This window comes from Vicugna pacos, unplaced genomic scaffold (genome assembly GCF_048564905.1).
Source record: "Vicugna pacos unplaced genomic scaffold, VicPac4 scaffold_192, whole genome shotgun sequence".
NCBI classification, from domain to species: domain Eukaryota; kingdom Metazoa; phylum Chordata; class Mammalia; order Artiodactyla; family Camelidae; genus Vicugna; species Vicugna pacos.
In genome coordinates this window covers 3,223,405-3,246,060 of record NW_027328871.1, presented here as the reverse complement: position 1 = coordinate 3,246,060, position 22,656 = coordinate 3,223,405, and the positions used below count along the sequence as shown (strand labels likewise).

The 22,656-nt window shown below is 45.7% G+C and overlaps 1 long non-coding RNA gene across 1 annotated transcript in view; it reads left to right on the top strand.

Annotated features, from left to right (window-relative positions):
• Nucleotides 1-5,319: 5,319 nt before the first annotated feature.
• Nucleotides 5,320-22,656, top strand: part of LOC140695264 (uncharacterized) — a 62,708-nt gene continuing 45,371 nt past the window's right edge. The window contains exons 1-4 of the long non-coding RNA XR_012070960.1: nt 5,320-5,386; nt 9,031-10,114; nt 12,778-12,928; nt 13,686-13,793. This is a non-coding gene — a long non-coding RNA (uncharacterized lncRNA). The remainder of the gene's footprint in view (nt 5,387-9,030; nt 10,115-12,777; nt 12,929-13,685; nt 13,794-22,656) is intronic.

Genomic DNA, 22,656 nt, shown 5'->3' with positions numbered 1-22,656 from the left:
GCGGATTGAAAAGGTATGGGAAGGACTCATGACTGAAAATTTCCCAAACCTAAAGAAGGAATCATATCCAAGCACAGGAGGCTCAGAGGGTCCCAAGCAGGAAGAACCGAAACAGACCCACACCAAGGCATATCCTAATCAAGATAGCCAGATTCAAGGATAAAGAAATGATCCTAAAGGTAGCAAGAGAAAAACAAAGAGTGAGTTACAAGGGAACCCCCATAAGGTTTTCAGCTGATTTTTCTACACTATTTACAACAGCTAAGACATGGAAACAGCCTAAAATGTCCATCAAAAGATGACTGGATAAAGATGTGGGATATTTATATGATGGGATACTATTCAGCCACAAAAACTGACTACATAACGCCATTTGCAGAGATATGGATGCTCCTGAAGAATGTTATTCATGGTGGAGCAGTACAGAAAGAGAAAGAGAAATACCATGTGAGATCACTCATGTGTGGAATCTTAAATATATGCAAGATCTTGTGGTAACTCACAGCAAAAAAAAAAAGTGACAATGAATATATGTACGTTCATGTATAACTGAAAAATTGTGCTCTACACTGGAATTTGTCATAACATTGTAAAATGACTATTACTCAATAAAAAATGTTTAAAAATAAATAAAATAAAATATAACCTTTAAAATACTGTATAATGAGAGGTGTGATGTTCTAGTATCTGTTCTAAGAAGTACGTTAGACACACATAAGAATAGCCAATGGTCAGAAAGATCACATGTTATCAGCTACCACCCCATGCAAATTAATGACATTTAGCAGATATTCATATATGTGTGTAAATATAGAAAATAGGTATTAGTCTATATGTAAATCAAATCAAATATTATATTATAATCTAATGTAAAATCATATCAGCAAAAGCACTGTGCTGACATAAGTGTCTTGGTGTAAACAGATTACAATTTTTTATTGAGTTGTCATAATGGGATAATATTGTGAACCAAGTGGAAATTGTAAAAAAAAGTTATCCAAAAAAAAAAAAATCCTGACTACATGAAAAGATGCAGTTACTATAAGGCCTTTCCCATTATTTACTATCAGTGTCAGAAAGTCTTGGAATAAGTTAGGAGAATTAAAAACTCTAACAAGACACAAGAATGCACTCTCTGTTAAAGAAAATAAACGAAAAGAAAAAAACAAATGAATAGACAATTAAGGTCCTACAGATAAAAATACCAATTTTTATGGGAAATAGCCTTAAAATAAAAAATAAGGAGATTATATTCTAATTTCACCTTTTGAATTAAGATATACAAAATTTAGCTGAATACCTTCGTATTTTGCACTTATGAAGAAAAAAATGTATTTGCAATGAAAAAGCAGCCATTACCCTGCCTTTTGAGTATTCTAAAATTTTAGGTCTGAATATATTTCATCTTAAATGATCTTAAGCACTATGCAGTGGTTGGTGTTTTAAAAATACCACTGTGTGTGGAACTTTTAAAGTGCTTCAAAAAATTTATATTTTTGTAATAATTTAGCAATGGCCTGGATATTATTTTTAAGAAGACAACTCACCATGGAATACTGCAAGATTTTTTCAATGAGTTTATATTCACACATGTTTAAGATTGTCACTGTATTATGAGAAAATGTCAACCGTGGCAGTATTTTGACTTGAAAATGAGATAAGCTGAGAAGCATATTTTAAGTATAAACTAAATGATAGCACTCCTTTAAAGACAAGAAAGTAAAAGCATGATAAACTCTGACTTTGACACACTTAAAATATAAAAATTAACATAATGTAATTTTACACACTTCTCTTTAACTCTCAGTACTTTCTCAGCCCCTTTCCCATTACACCCGCGTCCCCGCTCCTGACCCTTGGTGTACACACCTCCGTTCACATGGAGAAAGGGGGGACCCGGGCGGTGAGGACCAGGGGCGCGGACACCCCCGCGGCCCCGATGGACACGGACACTCACACCCGCATCCCCGCTCCTGACCCGCGGTGTACACACCTACGATCACACGGGGGAAGGGGGGACCCGGGCGGTGAGGACCAGGGGCGCGGACACCCCAGCGGCCCCGATGGACACGGACACTCACCCGCTCCCGGCGGGCGAGGAGAATAGTCGAAGCGGGCCCGCCAGCGCACCCGTCCCCTCCTGCCCTGCTGGCCGGGGCCCCAGCTCGGTCAGGTCCACACACACCCCGGCAGGAAGCGGGCTCAGGCCGTGGGAAACCGGCGTAACTTCAGACAGAGAGCGGGGAGCATCCTCCCGCAGACACGCAGGCAGCGCTGTCCCGGAGCCTCCTTGGCGCCGCCCTCTCAGCCCTGAGGAAAGCAAGCTCCGCCCCCAGGGTAGACGCTGGCTGCTGACGCGGACTGCGCATGCGCACCGCCACCTAAGACACGCTGGCTTCGTTCGCCCCCTGCAGGTCCTCGAGGGCGGTGCAGGATACTCGGAACTCACTGTAGAACACATGACCCCTCCCAGCCATGATGCTAAATCAATGGAAATCTCAGTGCCCTGGCCTCTTTTTTAATGGCACTGGTGATGCTCTCATCCAGCCATGCCTGCTCTCTTGCCTGGCACATGCCTCAGTCCTTGGAATCCCGCCTGAATCAGATTCTGTTCTGGAGGAAGGACAGGTGCAGAAGAATCTCAAAATTCCAGACTTAGAAGATGACCAGGAACCCAAACTCAACTCTGTCAACTCCCTGGGGTCCCCTGAGGAGTGTGATTTTCTCAGAACCATCTGCCCTGTGTCAGGAGCAGACCAAGCCTCAGGTAGCTTAGAGAGGCTATCATGCAGCACATGCTTTGGATGGTTCTCAGTTCTGACCTGCATGATCTTGAGACCCTTTTGTAACTCCTAACACTCTGTTTTCTCATACCTATAGTGATGGTTATTGATGACTGAGTTAAACCTCTTACAATGCTGAGGTGCTATTGTTCCTTGGATAACAGAATATTTTGAAGGGATCAACTGTTTATCACTTCCCCCTAATGAAGTATGTTTTTAAAACTAGAAATATTTCAGGGGGCACTCAGGTCCTCCTCTTGCACCAGTTCCTGAGGTGTTGGCAGTTTCTGCTCTGAGCTCCAGATCCTGATCCTGCCGGTGGTCTATGGTGATGCCAGTGTGTACATGCTCTTCCTTTTGCCCCGGTGTGGAAAGGAGACAGCCCTTCCCCTACATGAGGCTGCAACACGCTGACACTCAAAGCAGGCACAATGAAGAACCAGCTAGAGTCCCCGGTACCAGCTGTCCCAGGTAGAAACGTCACCTTCACCACAGTGTTCCTGTGCTCCTATCAGGCCTTCACTACTCCCAGCAGGCCATGCATGAGCAGTGTGACAGTGTTACACCTGCACAGCATGGTGGTGATGATCCCACCTTATCTGTTTCTTTTTGGAATGTCCCCACACCTCTCTGAGCTTCACTTTGCTCTTCTCATAGGCAGAGTTGTACAGGCATGAACCTCACAGTGTTATGGTAGGTAGTCACGGTAGCTGCTCACCCAGTGGCAGGCTCTGCCGAGAGGGCTGCTGGGAGTGCTGTGTGTCTTCACACTTGTCCTTCACTCTCCCCAGTGAAAACACTCTTGGCCTTATCCTTCCCTGGTCTGCGGCCTTTCTGTGCTTGCAAAAGAACATGGAAACTATCTGCAAAGAAGTTTTGAGGTTCTGTCCATCTGGTCCAGGAAATGCTGACTCTCCGTGATGTGCTGTTGGGTGGGCTCTCATGGGAGGGGCTTGGGCAGGACTTCCCTTTGCAATAAGCTGCCCCACCCAGCCCTTTCCATGATCCAGACTCCTGGGACCAGGGTGCAAATCCCCAGCTCCGCACTTGTCAACCATGTGACCTGGGCAACTTTCTCAAACCCAAGCTTTGTCCACCCACGGTTAGCAGAGATGGGGGATAACAGGATGTCCCGCACAGAGTGTCTGTGCAGATTAAGTGAGGTAGAACAGACAGAACAGTGGTGGGGCCTGGCCCATTGGTTGACAGAAGGGAGCTCACCATGTGCAGCAAGTTCCATGGGTCACCCAGCAATCTGCCCAGAGGCTTAGCCACTCCATCGCTATCATGCATCTGAAGTCCACTTAACCACATGGGAGAGAAACAAACACATATTCTGAGTGTAGCTACCACAGGGAAAATTGCATCTGAGCGGGGAGTAATACCAGAGGGTGATCAGGATGGAGGAAGATGCCCCCTGGGTTTGAGCAGACTGGAGCTGCCCTCCAGAGCCTGGGGTTAGTGAGGATGGGCTTGTAGAAATGCCCCTCTCCTTTACCCATCAATGCTGGGTCCTGCGGGTACTGAGTCCCACAATCGGTGTGCTGCTTGGGTCCTCAGCACAGAGAAAAACCCAGGGGTTCCCACAAGGCTTCGGCCACATCCTCTGCTTCCTGAACTCCCACTCTGGTGACCCCACCTGGGATGCAGAGATGAGGTGAGGCAGGGACCTGTGCTGTCAACATCACTGCTCTACCCTGGGAATCTGGCACACAGTAGGTGCTTGGTAAGACATTGTTGAATGAACAGCAATACTGGGCCAAGTTTCTGTGGGTGTCTGTGCCCCCAGATCAGGGACCCCTCAGGGCCCACCTCACAAGTGACATGAAAATAATAATCCCACCAGGATCAATAACAGTTCCTCAGAATAAATGGGCTTTTCCAAGCAATCTCCACCTGTTGCAAAGGCCTCCAAGCAGGGAAGTGGGCTGTCAGGGGCAGCACTGCACTCTCCACTGTAACAAGGAGAAAGCCAAGGGCCACAGAGAGGAGTGCCTTTCCAGTGTCACTGCTCACTTTCCCACCTTTTGGGAGACCAGGAGGCTTTTCTACTACATTCTGGCTCTGAAGCCCCAATACTGTGTGGACATGCCTCCCTCCCCGGAGCAAGGAACCACTAAGTGACCTGTCACTTGTCACCAAGCAGACAGGCTCATTCCAGCTCATTGTGCCACCAGCAGGTTGTGCTAGAAGCAGAATCCTCTGGGAGACATCACACTCTCCCAAGCTGGAAACAGGTGAACAGCTCACAGGTTTCCTGAAGAGGATGGTCACATGGCCTTGATCTGGCCGATCAGCATTTTCCATCCTCCCTGGCCACTGTGATTGGCTCAAGGCTGGGCACCAGCCCAATCAGGCTCCACGGAGGTCAGGCCTAGTTGCTGGAATCCTGGGAGCAGAGAAGTTCTATTTCAGTTGGGAGTTGAGGGGTGGTGATGTCAGCCTGTGGCAGTTGGTGACTATCTTGCTTTATAAAGGCAGAGCCATGTGAAGAAGACACCAGTGGCAGAGCCCAGAGGTGGGGAAGGATGACTTTTGTTGATGTCACTGAGCACCAGGTACAGACCTGCCTGAAGCTATCTCCCTGTGTACGTCTCAGTTAGGTAAGTCATTCTCTCCTGCCCTGTTTGCTTCTTAAAGCCACTTTGGTTTTCTGTCACTGGTTTTAAGAAAAAGTTTGACTATTCCTTCAAGCTGGCTAAATGGAGACCCTGGAACTGCAACAGTGAGGTAACAATGTGGCAACAATGGCAAATAGACTCCAGAGGCCTCTGTTCAAACAGGGGATTGTAAATGACAAGGGAGAGTACACATGGCCTCAGTGAACAGATTTGCTACTGGTAGCTCCCAGTTCCTGGATATTAGAGTGCATGCACTCAGCCAAGTCTCAGCTCTGCTGTCACACCTGCTAACCCACAACTCTCCTCTCCCACCTGCCAGGCCTAGGGGGGGCTGGACACCCCCGGGCACCTGAAACAGCCCAGGGCTTTGTGTAGTAATTTACACAGGCTGCCCCCAGTTCTGAGGGTGAGGGTGACTGGGTTCCAGTTTACAGAGAAAACAGACTAGACGTTCTCACTGGTGAGATGTGGGGGTGGGACCCCAATCTACCATCTGACCTATGACTTCGGAGTGGACAGCCTCCCCACCCTCAGCCAGGATGCTTGCTAAGCCTCGGGGCTCAGGAGTCCTGTTCCCTCCATCACCCCTCCTGGAGGTGAGAGTGGGGGGCTCTTCTCTATACAACATTCACCCCTGCAGGGGCACACGTGTGACCTCACAGTCTGTCATCCCTTCCTTATGACCTGGACCTCCTTGATGTGTGAGCACTGCAGATCATGGGTGCACACGTGGGCAGGTGCACCATGACTGAGAGGACAGCACTCCAATTTAAGCCCCCTCCATGCTCAGATGATTACATCCTGGAATTGAGGGGTTCCCAGGGGTCAGGTGGCCAATTCTGGCCTTAGGGGCAAATTCTTATCACCCAGGGGGCTAATTTTTAAATTAAATTACACATTTACAATTCAATAGTCAAGCCCCTTTCTAGGCAGCCTTGTAGCCTCTCAGCTTTTACCCCTCGCTGTGACCATGTTCTAAGCTTCAAATTGAGTGCCATTATGGACATGAACATGTCCCTGTCATGTGTCACCTTCACAGTAAGCGGCCACCCCAAACTCCCCTCCCTTCCCCTTGTCGATATCTCCACACAGGGAGTAGGGTCCTTTTGATGCAGTTGTGCAAATGTGCGAGCTAAGGGTTTAGAATGTCCAGGCTAGGAGGGGTCTTCTCCACATGGCAGGGCAGGTGGGCTGGCAGGGGGTGATGGTTCACTTGTAAAACCTCAGCTGGTTTCAGGCAGTGACCACAGACTGGCAGCCAATGGCTCAGCTGGTGCAGAGTAAGCAGATTAAATGTGTTCACCCAGACGCCTTGGGAGTGGCAGCCCTGGAGTACGACTACAAGTGAGGAAGGTGGAGGGTCCCCAGTGCCTGGACCTCCAACTTCTAAAAATCAGGACTGAGATGTGGCTTTGAAATCAGAACACTGGAATTCAAAGCTTCCCCCACCACTTTGTCAATAATTCAGAGCAAATCAGCCTCAGTTTTCTCACGTGTAAAATGAGAACTTTGAAGCCTCTCCCTCTGAGGGTGTGGAGGGAAGTAAATGCGGTGACAGCAGAGCACAGGAGCTGTCTGGGCTGAGCCTGCATACAGGCAGGCCTTTGTTGCTGCCATGACCACTGTCTTCCAGGGCAGGGTCTGCACTCGTTCCCTGTGAACGTCCAGACAGTAAACATTCTAGGCTTTGAGGGACCTACAGTCTCTGTCACAACTACCACCCTCTGCTGTTGGAGGGCAAAGGCAGCTCCTGCAGTAGGTAGTCCAGGCTCGCACCCCCGCTTCCTGACATAAGTATTCCTGAGATACAATTTTCACATAACTTTGTTGGCTTTAGGTGTGCAGCATAATGACTTCTTACATGTGCATATTGTGAAATGATCAGTTCATTAACTTTACTTGACGTCTGTCATCACCCGTAGTGACACACTATTTTCCTTGTGATGAGAAATTTTAAGAGGTACTCTCTTAACTAACAAATGCACAACGCAGTGCTGTTAACTACAGTCACCTTGCAGTACATTATGTCCCCAGGACTTGTTTATCTTCTAACTGGAAGTTTGTACATTTTGATTATCTTCCCGAATTTCAATCACCCCCTGACTCACCTCTGGCAACCACCAACCTGATCTCTGTTTCTATGTGTTTCGGTTTATTTTGTAGATTCCACATATAAATGAGATCATAGGTATTTGTCTTTCTGTCTTATTTATTTCACTTAGCATAATACCCTGAAGGTCCACCCAAGTTGTCACAAATGGCAGTATTTCACTTTTTTAATGTCTGAATAAGATTCCATTTTATATACATATATATGCATCACGTTTTCTGTACCCATTCATCTGCTGATGGACACTTAGGTTGTTTACATATCTTGGTTATTGTAAATAATGATACAGTGAACATGAGGGTGCAGTTGTCTCATTGACATAGTGATTTCATTTCCTTTGGATATATTTCCTGCAGTGGACTTGCTGGATCATATGGAAGTTCTAATTTTAAATTTTGGGGGAGCCTTCTTACTCTTTTCCCGAGTGATAGCACCAATTTACATTCCCACCAACATTGCACAAGTTTCCCTTTACTTCACACCACCACCATCACTTGTTATCTCTTGTATTTTGATGACACCCACCCTGACAGGTGAGAGGGGGTATCTCATTGTGGTTTTGATTTGCATTTCCCTGATGGTGAGTGATGTTGAGCACCTTTTCATGTACCTGATAGACATCTGTGTGCCTTCTTTGGAAAAATGTCTATTCAGTTCCTCTGCCCACTTTTTAAATCAGATTGCTTGTTTTTTGCTGTTGAATTGTAAGAGTTTTTTATATGTTTTGGGTGTTAACCCCTTATCAGATATATAGTCTGAAAGTACTTTCTCCCCTTCTGTCTGTTATCCTACCCTCTGCTTTCTGGATGACAGGGGTCCAGGCACTTGGGAATCTCTGCTTCTCACGTGTTTCCAATGGTGGGTGGGTGAGGGCTGTGTTCTGATAAAAGTGTGCACAACCGTGGGTCACTACCCCTTAGTTTAGAAGGTGGGCTCTGAAGAGTGCAGTGTGGGCAGGGATGTTTCCCTGAAGTCATCATTTGGATGGTCATGTGCTCTGGAACTCACATCATCTAGCCCGGATGTGATGGGGCAATTTGCAAAGGGAGGACCTTGTAGCTAAGACACTTGTAGCTAAGATCACCAGGTGATCTTGTGTCTTGTTGGAAGGACCTGGAGTTTGTGTGGAACAGGGACTCCTCCAGGTCACAAGGCTCAGTTCAGACTTCTGGGATGCAGAGACCTGCTCAGAGCCACTGTCACTGAGGAGGGAAGGGCCTCAGGCAGGAGGGAGGAGTTGCTGGATTTCACTTGCCCTGTTTGTCAAGTTTCAGCTCTGGTGATGTGTGGAACATGGGCTTAGCTTTGGGAATGTAAGAGGAGAGGTTCCTGGGGAAGGGCTGGCTTTTCCTCTGATTGAGGTCCTACTGTGTGCCAATCACAGCAGTCCTCTGAGTCAGGGCTGGAAAGCCAGGCACAGAGAGGTCAGGGAGTTTCCAAGTCACACAACATTAGGGGCATCATTAGGGTCTGATGCAGACCTGACGCCCAGCCCACATTCTCTCTCCTTTCTCAGGACCATCATGATCCCACATGTCAGAATCACCCAGAGAGGCCCAGGTATGGGCACTGGGACCTTTCCTGCCTAACATGCCAGGAGCCTTAAGAGGGACGACAAGACACTTCCTGAGTCCATGATGCCCAGAGGCTGCTCTTAGCAAGAGGCTCAGCACACACTCCTGGATGAATCCTAGCTCTGTCCTGAGTCACTCTGTCCTCCCTGCCTCAGTTCTTCTGCCCACATGGGGCTGCAAACAGCAGCCACTTCACAAGGGTCTATGGAACCTCCAGGATCCTGGAAGCAGCGCCCTCACACAGGGAGCACGGTCTCCTTAACTTTTCCTCACCTCTTTGCTGGATGTAGAGTCCCAGAGGGGCACTGGCTTGTCCCAATTCTCACCCCAGATCAGGGTCCAGCAGGGGGTGGTGTCCAGGCTGGACTCTGTCCTCTGCCCCTTTTGGGGACCCTCATTCATTGCACCTTGGCTGCCTGGACACTGTCTTCCAGGGGCCACTCTGTGCCTCCCACACCTACCTAGCATCCACCCACCCTGGGTTACTCCAACGCCCTCTGGCCCTTGGCCACACACCTACTCCGTGTTGAGTGGAAATGAGGTGACCGACATGCTGGGCCTCCTGGACAGTCTGGAGGAGCCCGATATCCCCAACCTGCCCACCACACCAGGTGCCCAAGATGGGGAGAGGGTGTGCCTCCATTCATACTCTGATTTGCTCAGATTCTCAGCACCTACTTTGCTGGGTGGATATGGGGGCAGAGGTATGATGTAAAAGCAGGAGACATGGACAGCAGACCATGAGAAGGGGGCTAGCCCAGGCTGGTCTCATAACCCCCTTAGATTTGACTTTATCATCTTTAAAGTGGGACAGACTCTTGTGAGGTGAGCAGGATCCTGACCCATAGCCAGGCACTGTCCTACACACCTTAGAGAAGCTTACTGACTCCTCATGAAAATCTGTGGGGCAGGGACAGGCATTATCACCCATTTCTGCAGAAGTAACTGAGGCGCAGAGAGAACAGCTGAGGTGACCACCCCAGATTACAGAGCCCAGGTCATCTGGTTCCAGTGTCCAGGCTCATGGTAAGTGCCCATTCTGGGTTTTCCTCCTCCCTTCATCCTCCACTGGGACCCATGGCCGCAGCCTCATCTCAGTGTGATTGTTCATGGGGAGCAGGGTGGTTGCACTGAGGGCCCGTTTCTCTGAGGACTGCTTTCCCAGAAGGCTCAAGGGGTTGACTGTATTCACTACTGGACACCCAGGCCTGGGCCCAGGCCAGCCACACTGCAAAGCCTGAATCAGTGATTGTTGAGTGAATACCTGAACCTCTGCGTGTATCTGCATGTTGCCCCCATTTCCTCATCTCCACAGCTGGCTACCCGGCCAAAACGTTGTGTAATCAGGCCTGGGCCAGGGACAGTCAAGGGGACCAGAGCTGCTCAGCTGGGGACAGGAAGCCTCAGGGGCCCTGTGGCTGTCCCAAGCACCTCCTGGGGCAATTCACAGGGAAGCCCAGACAGCTTCCAGGAACAGCAATCAGGTCCCAATCCCAGGGGTATAGGGTAGGTCTTGAGGGGTGTTCCTGAGACTGACTTTGTGTATGAAGGGGGCCTGGGGGTCAGGCTGCTTTCAACGTCCATTCCAGGCCCACACCCCTGCTGGCAGCATGGAGCTAGTCATAAAGGACACAGGTCGTGGGGCCAAGGCTATAGCAGGGCTCTGCTCCCTCTCTGTGGCTCAGTGTCCTCATCTGTAACAGAGAACTAGTAACAGGGCCATGGGAGGGCTCACTGAGACCCTCCTCTGTGGCTTTGGTTGGACACTGCCCTCTCTCTGCTCAGTGCCCTTCTCTGTAATAGAGAACTAGTAACATTTTTCTTAGCCCGTTTTGGCCCCATTTTTCTGAGTCTCTTTCTACATTGGGCCCAGGGCTTTCACAGAGATCACAGACTTGGGATGTAATCAGAGTGTGGTCACAGCCCTAGTGGTCTCAATTGAGGCCAGAGGAGCTTCAGGGGGGATGGGAATCCAGAACTGCTTCATGGAGGAGGTAAGATCTGAGCTGTGTCCCCAAGGATGAGCTGTCATCTAGCTGAGGCCTGGCATTGAGCAGGACCCATGTACATGGTTAATGAGGGTGTGAATGAATGGATGGGCACCCCTCTAACAGAGAGTGAGGGGGGAGTCCCCTAGGCCAAAGCAGGAAACACAGGGCACCCTGGGGGAGCAGAGGGCGGGGCTGCAGTGTGATGCCTGCCTCACCCTTTATGGGTGTCTTGCCACCACTTTAGCGTGTGTTCTGGTGGATTTAGAGACCTTTCCTCTCCTCTGCTAAAGTATCCTGCTCTTCATTCCCAGCAACATCCGCCTGTGTCACCTCAGTGTCCCCAAGTGGACCTGGACCTGTCTTGTGGGAGATTGTGAAGAGGGATTTGGTGTGCATCCCAAGAATGAAGTGGGAGGGAGAGGATAATAGGGACCTCCATAGGGGATCATGGGCTGGGAGACATCGGAGGGGTGCGGAAGGCAGAGCCTCAGAGCTGTAGGATCCTGCTAGTGGTGGCTCCTTCACGAGGGGCTTCACAGGAAGGAAGCAAACATGGGGTAAAGGCAGAGCTCAGTTTGGGGCTTGCTGACATGGAACAGCTCATCACAGAGATGTCCAGAGGAGCTGGATGTAGGGAACGAAGATGCCACTGATGTCAGGGTCAAAGCCTGAGACCCAGATGTGGTGGGGCGGTGGTGCAGGGGAAGGGGCTTGAGGATATCAAGATGTTCATTCATTGGGGTCCTCAGGGTGGGGACCTTCATGTTCATTTCATAGCCACCTGGTGCCTGACAGAGTTAGGCTTAGGGAGGTCACTGAGTAGACACGTGCCGATAACCTAGATTCTCCTCTTTCCACATAAAGTCCCTGGTGTGAAGCCAGCAAGCACTCTTCAGAGTCATACACCCTCACCCATGGGCTCTCTGTGTGCCTAGAGCCCAGTGGCCCCTTACCTCCCACTCCCCACTGCAGGACCCTTTGCACACCTGCATTTCCACAAGCTATAAAACATCTTCTCTTGCTGTGTGTTTACCCTATGAAACCTCATTGCCCCAGGAAGAGAGAACTCACATCCTTCCTTTATTAAAGTGGTAAAGCCTTTTGTTCAGAGAAGCCCCTGACAGATCTCACAACCAACAAGGTACCTGTGCATGAATTGATCATGCAGCCCCCTCCTCCTTGTGTGCACAGCACCCCCCCAATAACAGACCCCACACACTCAACATTGGCTCTCGTGTAGGCACCTCTTGCCTGTGTGGCCTGATGTTGCCTATAGCAGTGTCCCTATTGAACTTTCCTAAACCCTTCTCAGACGCTGGTAATTCTTTACCAACCCAAGTAATTAGCCTGCCATTGTGCCCACAACACCTGAAACAGAGTTGACTAAATTATGCAGACTGATGTTGCAGGTTAATTTGCTATAAAGGTGAAATCAAGGTTTACAAATGAAAGCAACATACATACTCAAGGCAGGACTAAGAACTCACACGGATAACTGAGACCCTCCACATACATCCCACTTTGCCCTTAGGGCCTTTGGGATGGCTGCTATTTCAGCCAGGCTCTCTCTCCCCCTGCTTCTTAAACACCTCCAGGAATCTGCTCAAATGTCCTCCCTGACCTTATTTTTCTCCATGGAACATATCACCTCCGGACATTGTATATATTTTACTTAATTTTCTCTGTGTCCCCCACCAGGCTGTCTGCTGCATGAGGATGGAGACCTGACTGCTTCACTACCTGCTGTGCCCGGTATCTGGAACCCACCCAACACAGTAGGACCTCAGAGATTGTGTGACGGGTGTGTGATCACTGTAGGCCACAGACAAAAGCCTTCCCAGCAGTCATGGTAAGAGTCATTCATACTCTACTTACTGAGCCCTACTGTGTGCTGGTTACTGACCTGGGTGGGAGGCATGCAGTGGATTAGACACAGTGAGCACACACAGCATGTTAGGAGGGACCTGTGCTCTGGAGAGCACATAAGGCTGGGGGAAGTCAGGAGTGCAGGAGTGGAGGAGAAGAGGGCCAGGTGGAGACAGTGGTGCCAGAGGAGACAGAGAGGTGGGGCCCAGGTCGTGTAGGGCTTTATGGCTCCTGTGAGGGCTTTTCCTCAGGGCAGCGGAACCATGGCTGGGTACGGAGCAGGGGCCCGTGTCCTGAATGCTATGCAGGAAATGGAGCAGGTGTCTGCTGGGGAGATGTGCTTGGAGGAGGCTGTCCCTGTAGACTGTGCAGGCAGAGAAGGCTCCTCTGAGGAGGTGACATCTGAGCTGAGCCCTTGTATGGACCGTGTTTCCACCTTCTGTAGACTGGATGCTTTCATCTGCCCTGCAGCCCTTTGCAGGACACACCCTGTTCTCAGTCACCTGGACTTGGCCTCCTGCCTCCCTTGTGGGCCCTCCCACCCCAGAAGGAGTCCTTCTAGATCTAACTCACTACCTCCTCCACTGGACTTGGACTCACACTGAGCCACTGTCCACCTGCCCAACTCACCCAGAGTCAAGTCCAGAAACTTGGGGGAGCCCCTCCACCCCAGAGCCCATGAACTTACTCAAATGGCCAGTCCTCAGCCTGCTCACATGCCTCACACTCCCCTCCTGCAGAAACCCTGTGACAGATCATGTCCACAGCACCCTGCTCCTCCGATCCTGACCCCAGGCTTTCCCATGGGGTGTGACCCCGCATGGGTTGCAGTCCCCTCCTCCAGTCTGGTGAGTAGAAACTACCTTTTCTTTTTTCTTTTGTTAATATATTTATTTTTTTAATTTTTATTTTATTGAGTTATAGTCAGTTTGCATTGTTGTGTCAATTTCCAGCATAGAACATAATTTTGTCAATTGTGTTTACTCTTTCAAGAAACCATCTCTTGGCTTGATTTTTTTCAAATGTTTCTTATATCTCTATTTTATTTATTTCCTCCCTGATCTTTATTATTTCCTTCCTTCTGCTTACTTTTGTTATTTTTGCTCTTCTTTTTCTAATTCTTTTAGGTGGTAAGTTTGATTGTTTATTGCAGTTGTTCCTCGTTTTTGAGGTAGACCTGATTCTCTCGCTATAAACTTCCCTCTAAACACTGCCTTTTCTGGATCCCATAGGTTCTGTATGGTTGTGTTTTCATCATCATTTGTCTGAATGTGTTTTTTATTTCTTCTTTGATTTCATCATCCACCCATTTTTTTTAAAGTAGTATGTTGTTTAACCTCCATACTGTCATTTATTTCTCCTTTATTTTTCTGTAGTTCATTTCTAGTTTCATGGTATTGTGGTCAGAAAAAGTTGCTTCAAATATTTTCTATCTTCTTCAAATTGTTAATACTTCTTTTGTGACAAAGTATATTATCTATCCTAGAAAATGTGGTATGTGCACTTGAGAAGAATGTATGTTCTATTTTAGGGAAATATAATGTTCTGAAAATATTACCCAAGACAAATTGTTCTATTGTATCATTTAATTTCTATGTTGTCTTATTAATTTTATGTATGGAATATCTGTCCAGTGATGTTAATGGATTGTTAAAGTCTTCTACTGTGATTGTGTTCCGATCAAATTTTCCCTTTTTATCTGTTAGTATTTTCTTGTTATCTGTTATGTATTTAGGTGCTCCTATGTTGTGTTCATATATGTTAATGAGTGAAATATCTTCATCTATGACTCCTGTAATCATTATAAAATGTCCTTCTTAATCTTTCTTTATAATCTTTGTTTTAAAGTCTATTTTATTTGAAACCACTGTTGATATTCCTGCTTTCTGGTCATTTCCATTTGTGTGGAATATCTTTTTCAATCCTCTCACTTTCAATCTATGTGTGTCCTTCTCCCTAACGTGGGTCTCTTCTATACAGCGTATTGTAGATACTTGCTTTATTATCCACTCTGCACTCTATGTCCTTTGATTAAAGCATTTAGTCCACTGACATTTATATTAATTATTGATAGAAATGTGTTTATTACACTTTGAACTTTGTTTTGCAGTTCATTTTGTATTTCCTCTTTGTTCCTTACTTTTTCTTTTTGTGGTTTGATAATTTTCCTTTTTATTATCTTGGTGTCTTTTTAGATTTGTGACTCTATTGTAACTTTTTGGCTTGTGGTTAACCTACTTTGTACATATATTAACCCATTACTATATCTGTTTGTTTTAAACAGATAGTAATATAAGCTCAAACCCATCCTACCAAGAACAAAAAAGAGAGAGAGACAGAGAGAAAGAGAGAGAGAGAGAAACCTGTATATTTTCTTGCTCGCCTCTCCCACCCTTAATGATTTAGATGCCCTCTTTTATGATTTCATGTTTATTCTGTTGTAATTCATTGTAGCAATCACCTTTCCAATTATGGTTTTCTCCTTTTTGTAGCATCCTGCTTCTTTTCTATTTAGAGTAGGTCTTTCAATATTTCCTTTAGCATAGGTTTAGTGTTGCTAACTTCTTTTAGTTTTTGCTTGTCTGTGAAGTTCTTTATCTCTCCTTCTATTCTAAAGGATACCCTTGCTGGATAAAGTATCCTAGGCTGCATCATTTTTTCATTCAGGACTTTGAATATACCTTGCATCTCCCTTCTGGCCTTTACTGTTTTTGTAGAGAAATCAGCTGAAAGTCTTATGGGGGTTCCCTTGTATCTCATTCTTTGTTTTTCTCTTGCTGCCTTTAGAATCATTTCCCATTCTCAACCCTGGTCATCCTGATTGTAATATGTCTTGGTGTGGGTCTGTTTGGGTCCTCCTTGTTTGGGACGCTCTGTGTTTCCTGTACTTGGATATCTGATTCCTTCTTTAGGTTTGGGAAGTTTTCAGTCATGATTCCTTCAAATATCTTTTCAATCTCCTTTGTTCTTTCTTCTCCTTCTGAGACCCCCATTATGAGTAGGTTGGCATGCTTTATGTTATTCCATAGGTCCCTTATATTGCTTTCATTGGTTTTTATTTGTTGTCTCTCAGCTGTTTTGTTGTCCTGTCTTCTAAGTCACATATTCATTCCTCTCAATTATCCAGCCTACATTTTACATCCTTTACCTCAACTCTCATCTCAGCAAATGAGTTTTCCAATTTTCACTGGCTCCTCTTTAGAGTTTCAATTTCGTTATTTGACATATTCTCTGTCTCTATACACAATCTCTTTTAGTTTCTTCAGTAATTTGATCACTCCTTTTTTGAAATCATCTAGTAGACTATCAATGTCTATTTCATTGATTGTTCTTTCAGGGGGTTTATCTTGTTCTTTTAATTGAGACAGGTTGCTCTGCTTTTTTATCTTGCTTATATCTCTCTGGCACTATGGCTTATGGAGTATCAATTATCTACTGTGGTCTTTTAAGAGTTTACTTATTTATATAAAATGGATGCAGAAATAAAACTAAGCACAAAGAAATTAGTTTTAAAAGCAGTATAATCAATAACAGAAGAACATATTGAAACAAGATAACAATTGAGTTGGGATGAATTTTTAAAATATTAAAGGAAGAAAAAATATTTGACAACAGAGTATAATCACAACAGAAGAAAAAAACAAGGATAAAAATGAAATTAGACAAATTGAAAGATAATAATAAAAGTATTTTAAAAGAAAATTTTAAAAGGGATTAAAAATAGAAATATAAAAATTATTTAAGAAGTAACATTTAAAAAGTAAAAGAAAATGGAACAGAAAAAGAAAAGAGTATGTTCCCGTGGAGACTGTGTGCCCTTAGTAATTTTATCAAGAGGTCCTTCTTAAATATGTGTGGTTACCAAGTCTTACTTCTGTGCCTTTTGTCTGTTATCCCTTTGGTTAATGATGTGGCCATTAACCTGTTAACCAGAGCCTACCCTGGCTATTGAATGGGGACTCCTCTTTGTTTTGTGGTTGTCACAGCTCCTGCCCTTGCCTTGCTTCATGAACTCAGCTCGTTGTTTACAGAGACCCTCTGGTCACACCCTTGGTCTGTGCTGCTCCCAGTGCCTGTAGGTAGACATGTCACATCTCCTCCCAGTGCTGCATCTTGGTGCTGCACTCCTGCATGGTAGGTGGGCAGGTTGTGCCCCTTCCCAATACCGTGTCCAGGTGCAGCAGTCCTCCACAATAGTTGGGTTGGTTGCTCCCATATTCAGTGCAACTCCCCACTCCACATCTGTTCCACACTCTGTGGGTGGGCTTGAGGCAAATGGCCACACCAGCCCTAGTCCCTGCTCTTTGCCAGAACTTTGCTCCTTGTTCATTTGTCTTAGAGGTGTGAGTTCGTAGAGGCACCAGGACAGAAACTTCCTATATGTCTGGGGATGTAAACAAGTCTCAGTCCCACCTATGAGGTTGCAGAACTGCCAGGTACAATTTCAGGTTTCAACCCCATGTCTGCCTGGGTGGGTATGATGGCTGTGGCTGAGCCTCATCTCTCTTATTCTGAGAAATCACCAGTTATGTTGCCATGAGTCAGCAGAAACAAAGGACGAAACACCCCTTCCCTCAGGCAAGCCAGCAATATTGCTTTGCTTTATTTTTTTTCTTATTTTATGGGAGGCCCAGGCTGTTCTGACCTGTATACAATCCAAGCAGATGTCCACAGCACACTGCAGTCCCCCAGGGTTACCTATGTACAGTCATCCAGAGTCTGCCTGGATCCAGCAGCCTGTCCCTTCCCATCCCTGATTCACTTCTAGGTTTGGGGGTTGTTGTCACACTTTGTGCCCATTTAACTTAATTCTGTCAGTCAAGGGTGGTTCTGTACACATCTGGGCCTCAGAGGTTCCCTGTCCATCCTGCTGACCTCTCCGTTGGAAAGAGGGAGACCCAGTCAACCAGCACTATCCCTCCTTTGCTGCTCCCTCTTCAAAGGACCAACCCCAAGCCATTTTGCACTTTCTTCCTTCTTTTTTCCTTTTCTCCTACCAGATTGGTGGCACATTTTGTCTTTTGAAGATGGCAATGTTTTATCAAAGTTCAGCAGATGTCCTGAGTGGATGGGTGTGTCTGTGAATGTCAGTCTTGGTGAATTTATTGGAGAGGATAAGATACAAGCATCCTTCTACTCCACTCTCTTGGCCTTTCTGCAAGAATATACACTCTTAATAATTTTGTCATAAGGTTATTTTTAACTATGGGTGGTTGCCAAGTCTTCCTTCCACGCCTTTTGCCTGTTATCCCCTTTGTTGGTGGTGTGGCTGGTGTTCTGGTGGCCTGAATCTGCCCTGGCTATTGAGCAGGAGCTCCTTTTTTTCCTGTGGTTGTCACACTCCTGCCCATAACCTGCTGTGAAAACTCCACTTGCTGGTTCCAGAGGCCGTCTAGTCGTGCCCCTGGTCTGTGTCCCAGCATCTGTAAATGGGTGGTCTGCACCCCCCACCAGATGCCTGGTCCCAGGACCACACTTGTGCAAGGTAGTTGGCAGGTAGCTCCCCTGCCGCATTAGGTCCATGCTTTGTAGGTGGACTCAGAGGAAACAGCTGCACTAGCCCTCACCCCTGCTCTGTTCCAGAACACTGCTTCTTGTGCATTTGTCTTAGAAGAGCCAACTCAGAGAGGCATCGGTGTGTAATGGTCCCTTCTTCTTGGGACTGTAAACAAATCTCATTCCCACCTATGAGATTGTGGAGCCCCTAGGTAGGGATTTGGGTTTTGACCCCTCCTCTACCTGGGAACCATGCACCAGAAAATATAGTGGCTATGGCTGAGCCTTGACTCTCTTCTCCCAAGAAGTCTCCAATAATGGCACTGTGGGTCTGCGGACACAAAGGCTATGGCTACCCTTCCTCCCAGGGCACACCAGCAGTGTTTTCTGCCTTTTTTTTTTTTTGTATTTTATGGGGGACCCAGGCTATTCTGTATACTCTCCCAGCCATGGCACACAGAACATTGCAGTCCCCCAAGTTTTCCTCTGTAGAGTCAGCCCAAGTCCTCTGCTCAACTCAGACAGCCTGTCCCATCCCACACCTGCTGGTTCGCATCTAGGGCTGGGGATCGTTGGGACCCTTTGTGCCCCATTAACTTATTTCTGTCAGTCAAAGTCTATTCTATACAGATCTGAGCCTGTGAGGTTCCATCTCCATCCTGCTGAACTGGCCAATGGAGTTGGAGAGACCCAGTGTATTAATGCTATTCCTCCTTTGCAGCTCCCTCCCCATTGGAATGGTCCAGAACTATTTTCCTTTTTCTTCTTTTCTCCTGTTCTCCCACCAGATTTGTGGAAAATTTTATCTTTTGAAGAAGTCAATATTCTGTCAAAGTTCAGCAGGTGTTCTGGGTGGTGGGTGTGTCTGTTGATGTCACTCTTGGTGAATTTGTGGGAGAGGGTGAGCTCTGAGCATCCTTTTTACTCCACCATCTTTCCTCCTCCTTCACTCTTTTTCTTTTGATTGGAACATTTAGTCCATTGACATTTATAGTAGCTATTTTATAGATGTGGGTTTATTGCCATTTTGAAATTTGTTTTCCAGTTGATTTTGGTAATTATTTGTTTCTTTCTTTTAATTATTTTTATTTTTGTGGTTTGATAAATTCCTTTTCTATTAGCTTGGTTTCTTTTTGGGTTTTATGACTCTAATATATACTTCTGATTTGTGGTTACCTTGTCATTCAAGTATGGTAACCCCTTACTTCATCTGTTTGGTTTTAGTTGATAGTCATGTGGGCTCAAGTGCATCCTAAAAAGAAAGAAGACAAAGAGAAAAAAGGAAAAAAAAGAGAAAAAAATATATATTCTCTTGCTCTCCTCTTCCACCTTTCATGATTTTGCTATTCTCTCTTTCTTGTTTGCCTTCTTGTTTTCTTTATTGACTTACTGACTTATTTATATCCTCATGTTTTCCCTTGCAACTCACTGTATTTATCGCATTTCCAATTATGGTTTCTTAATTTCTATAGCTTCCTGTTTATTTTTTATTTAGATTAGAACTTTCAAATTGTTTTTTAGCATAGATTTAGTACTGCTGAATTCTTTTAGTTTTTGCTTGTCTGTGAAAATCTTTCTCTCTTTCTGTTCTAAAGGATAGTCTTTCTAGATAGAATATCCTAGTTTGCAGCCTTTTTCTTATTCAGGACTTTGAATACATCTTGCCACTCCCTTCTGGCCAGAAGATTTTAGGTAGTGAAATCAGCTGAATGCTTATGGGACTCCCTTGTAACAAACACTTTGTTTTTCTCTCACTGCCTTTAGAATATTTTATTTTACTTTAACCATTTTAACTATAGTATGTCTTGGTGTAGGTCTGTTTGGTTTCTCCTTGTTTGGGACCCTCTGTGCCTCCTGTACTTGGATAATTCTTTCCTTCTTAAGGTTTGGAAAGTTTTCAGTCATGATTTCTTTAACTATCTTTTCAATCCCACTTTCTCTTTCTTCTCCTTCTGGGACTCACCATTATGCATAGGCTGGCACACTTTATATTATCTTGCTTTAATTGGTTTTTATTGACTTTTCTGTCTGCTGTTCTTTTTGGGTTATTTCTTTTATCTTGTCTCCTAAGTCATTTATTCATTCCTCTGCATTATCTAGTCTTCTTTTGATTGCCTGTAGTTGAATTTTCTATTTTTAACTAGCTCTTCTTTATAGTTTAAATTTTCTTTTTAAAGTTTTCTGTCTCTATTGATAGTCTCTTTTAGTTCTTTCAGTGAGTTGATCATTTCCTTTTTGAAATCTAGTAGACTATCAAAGTCTATTTTACTGATTGTTCTTTCAGGGGATTTCTCTTGTTCTTTTAATTGAAAGTGGTTCCTCGGCTTCTTTATTTTACTTATATTTCTCTGGCTCTATGTATTTCTTTTAGACCCATTTCTGAGCTGTGATATGTAGTAGGCAGGGTTGGAGCAATTCAGTTGTGAAGAAGAATAGGCAGAAGATGTTCACTGGGGAGTTCTCTCTGTGGTGTTGCCTGTCACTTGTTATGCAGACTTACAAAGTACTATTTGTTGATGTTGGCTTTATCCCTGCCTTAGCTATGGGAATGTCAGCCACCTACTCTGGTGCCCCTCAGGTTCTGAGCCCCAGGAAACATCAGTGCAGATCCAGCAGTGTCAGTCCCTTGGACCTGCCTTATCAAGTGTGCAGTCACACACATGAATTTGTGGTCCACTACAGGTTCACCTCAAACCCCAATCCCGCACCCACATATGGAACCATACACCACCCTGTTGTAAATACCCTCACTGGCCACCCTTCTTGAGTCAGAACTCCACTCACTGCTTGTAAGTCTCAGAGGTGTGGATCCACAAAGTGACCAGATACAGCAAATCCACCCTCTCTGCCTGGGGCTGTAAACAAATCTCAGTCCTGCCTGTGAAGTTGCAATGGCACAGGGTATGGAGTCAACATTCAGCTCTGCCTTTGTGCAGCAGTGTTGGCTATCACCAAGCCCCATTTCTCTTCTCATGAGAACACACCAACAATGGAGCCAAGTGGAGAAAGTGACTTTGGCACAGCTGTGTTTCATTCCTCCCCCATTATACCAACATTGGTGCTTTTTTATGAGAGTTTCAGTCTGTTCTGTTCCACACACACACACACACAGCCAGAGCTCACACTGCCCTCTAGTTTCCTGAGGCTGCCTCTCTGCAGTGTGACCCAGCCCTCTGCCTGGGCTCTTCACTGACTCCAGTAGCCAGTTCTGGCTCATCCCTGCTAGCTCATGTCTAGGGCTGGTCATCACAGGGACCCTCTGTGTCAGTTTTCCCCAGGTCTGCCTGCCATGCAGTTGCCACTGTCTCCTCCAAACCTTGGAAGCTCTGCTTCTTTCCTAGCTGATCTCCCAGCTAGAGAGGTTGTGTCCCAGTGTGAGTGTGCCTTTCTTCCTATGCTACTCTTTCCCTGCAGGATCAGTTCTGCACTGAATTTTTCTTTTCTCTTTTTACTCCTTGCCATATTTTGTGAGAATCTTCCTGTATTTCAAAATAAGAGACACTCTACCAGAGTTCAGGAGGTTTCTGTGCAATTCAATGTTTTTGTAGATGTAATTCTTTGCGTATTTGTGGGAGAGGTCAAGCTGTGAGTCTGTCTACTCTGCCATTTTGGCTCCTTCAAATTTTAAAATAGGGCTAGGTCTTTCTTAATTACTCTTAACAAGCTGTTGTAGTTTTCAGCGTACATGTCTTGTAATTTTTCCTTGCCTCTATTGGATGCTGATTCAGAACATACACAACCTTCTGGAGAAACCTGTCCCACCCTGCCATTTACTGCCAAATAGCTGGCCTGTGTCTGAGTCACCAAAAGGTTTTGTTCTTTATCTGATTCTTAATTCTTTAGAATTTATCATTTTACTCTCATAAATGCTGATTGTACTTGTAACAAATATTTTAAAATAAAAATAATACACTTTATTCTATAGGTGAAATATGAATGAATCTCAAGTAACATATGCTTTTAATACCTTAGAATTAGTAAAGCAACATAGATACATTATAAACGCTTGAAATGTTGCCTAAAGGAAAAGTGCAGAGATTTGCAAATCCCACTCCCAGAAGTGACCGTCATTAATGGTTTGGTGACCATCTCTCAGTCTCTATCTCTCTCATTCTCTCTGCCTCTGTCTCTCACACACCACAAGATTCATTTACATCTATGATGATTTGACACATATGTGGTCATAGAGATGGCATCTTGGATGTAGATGATGGA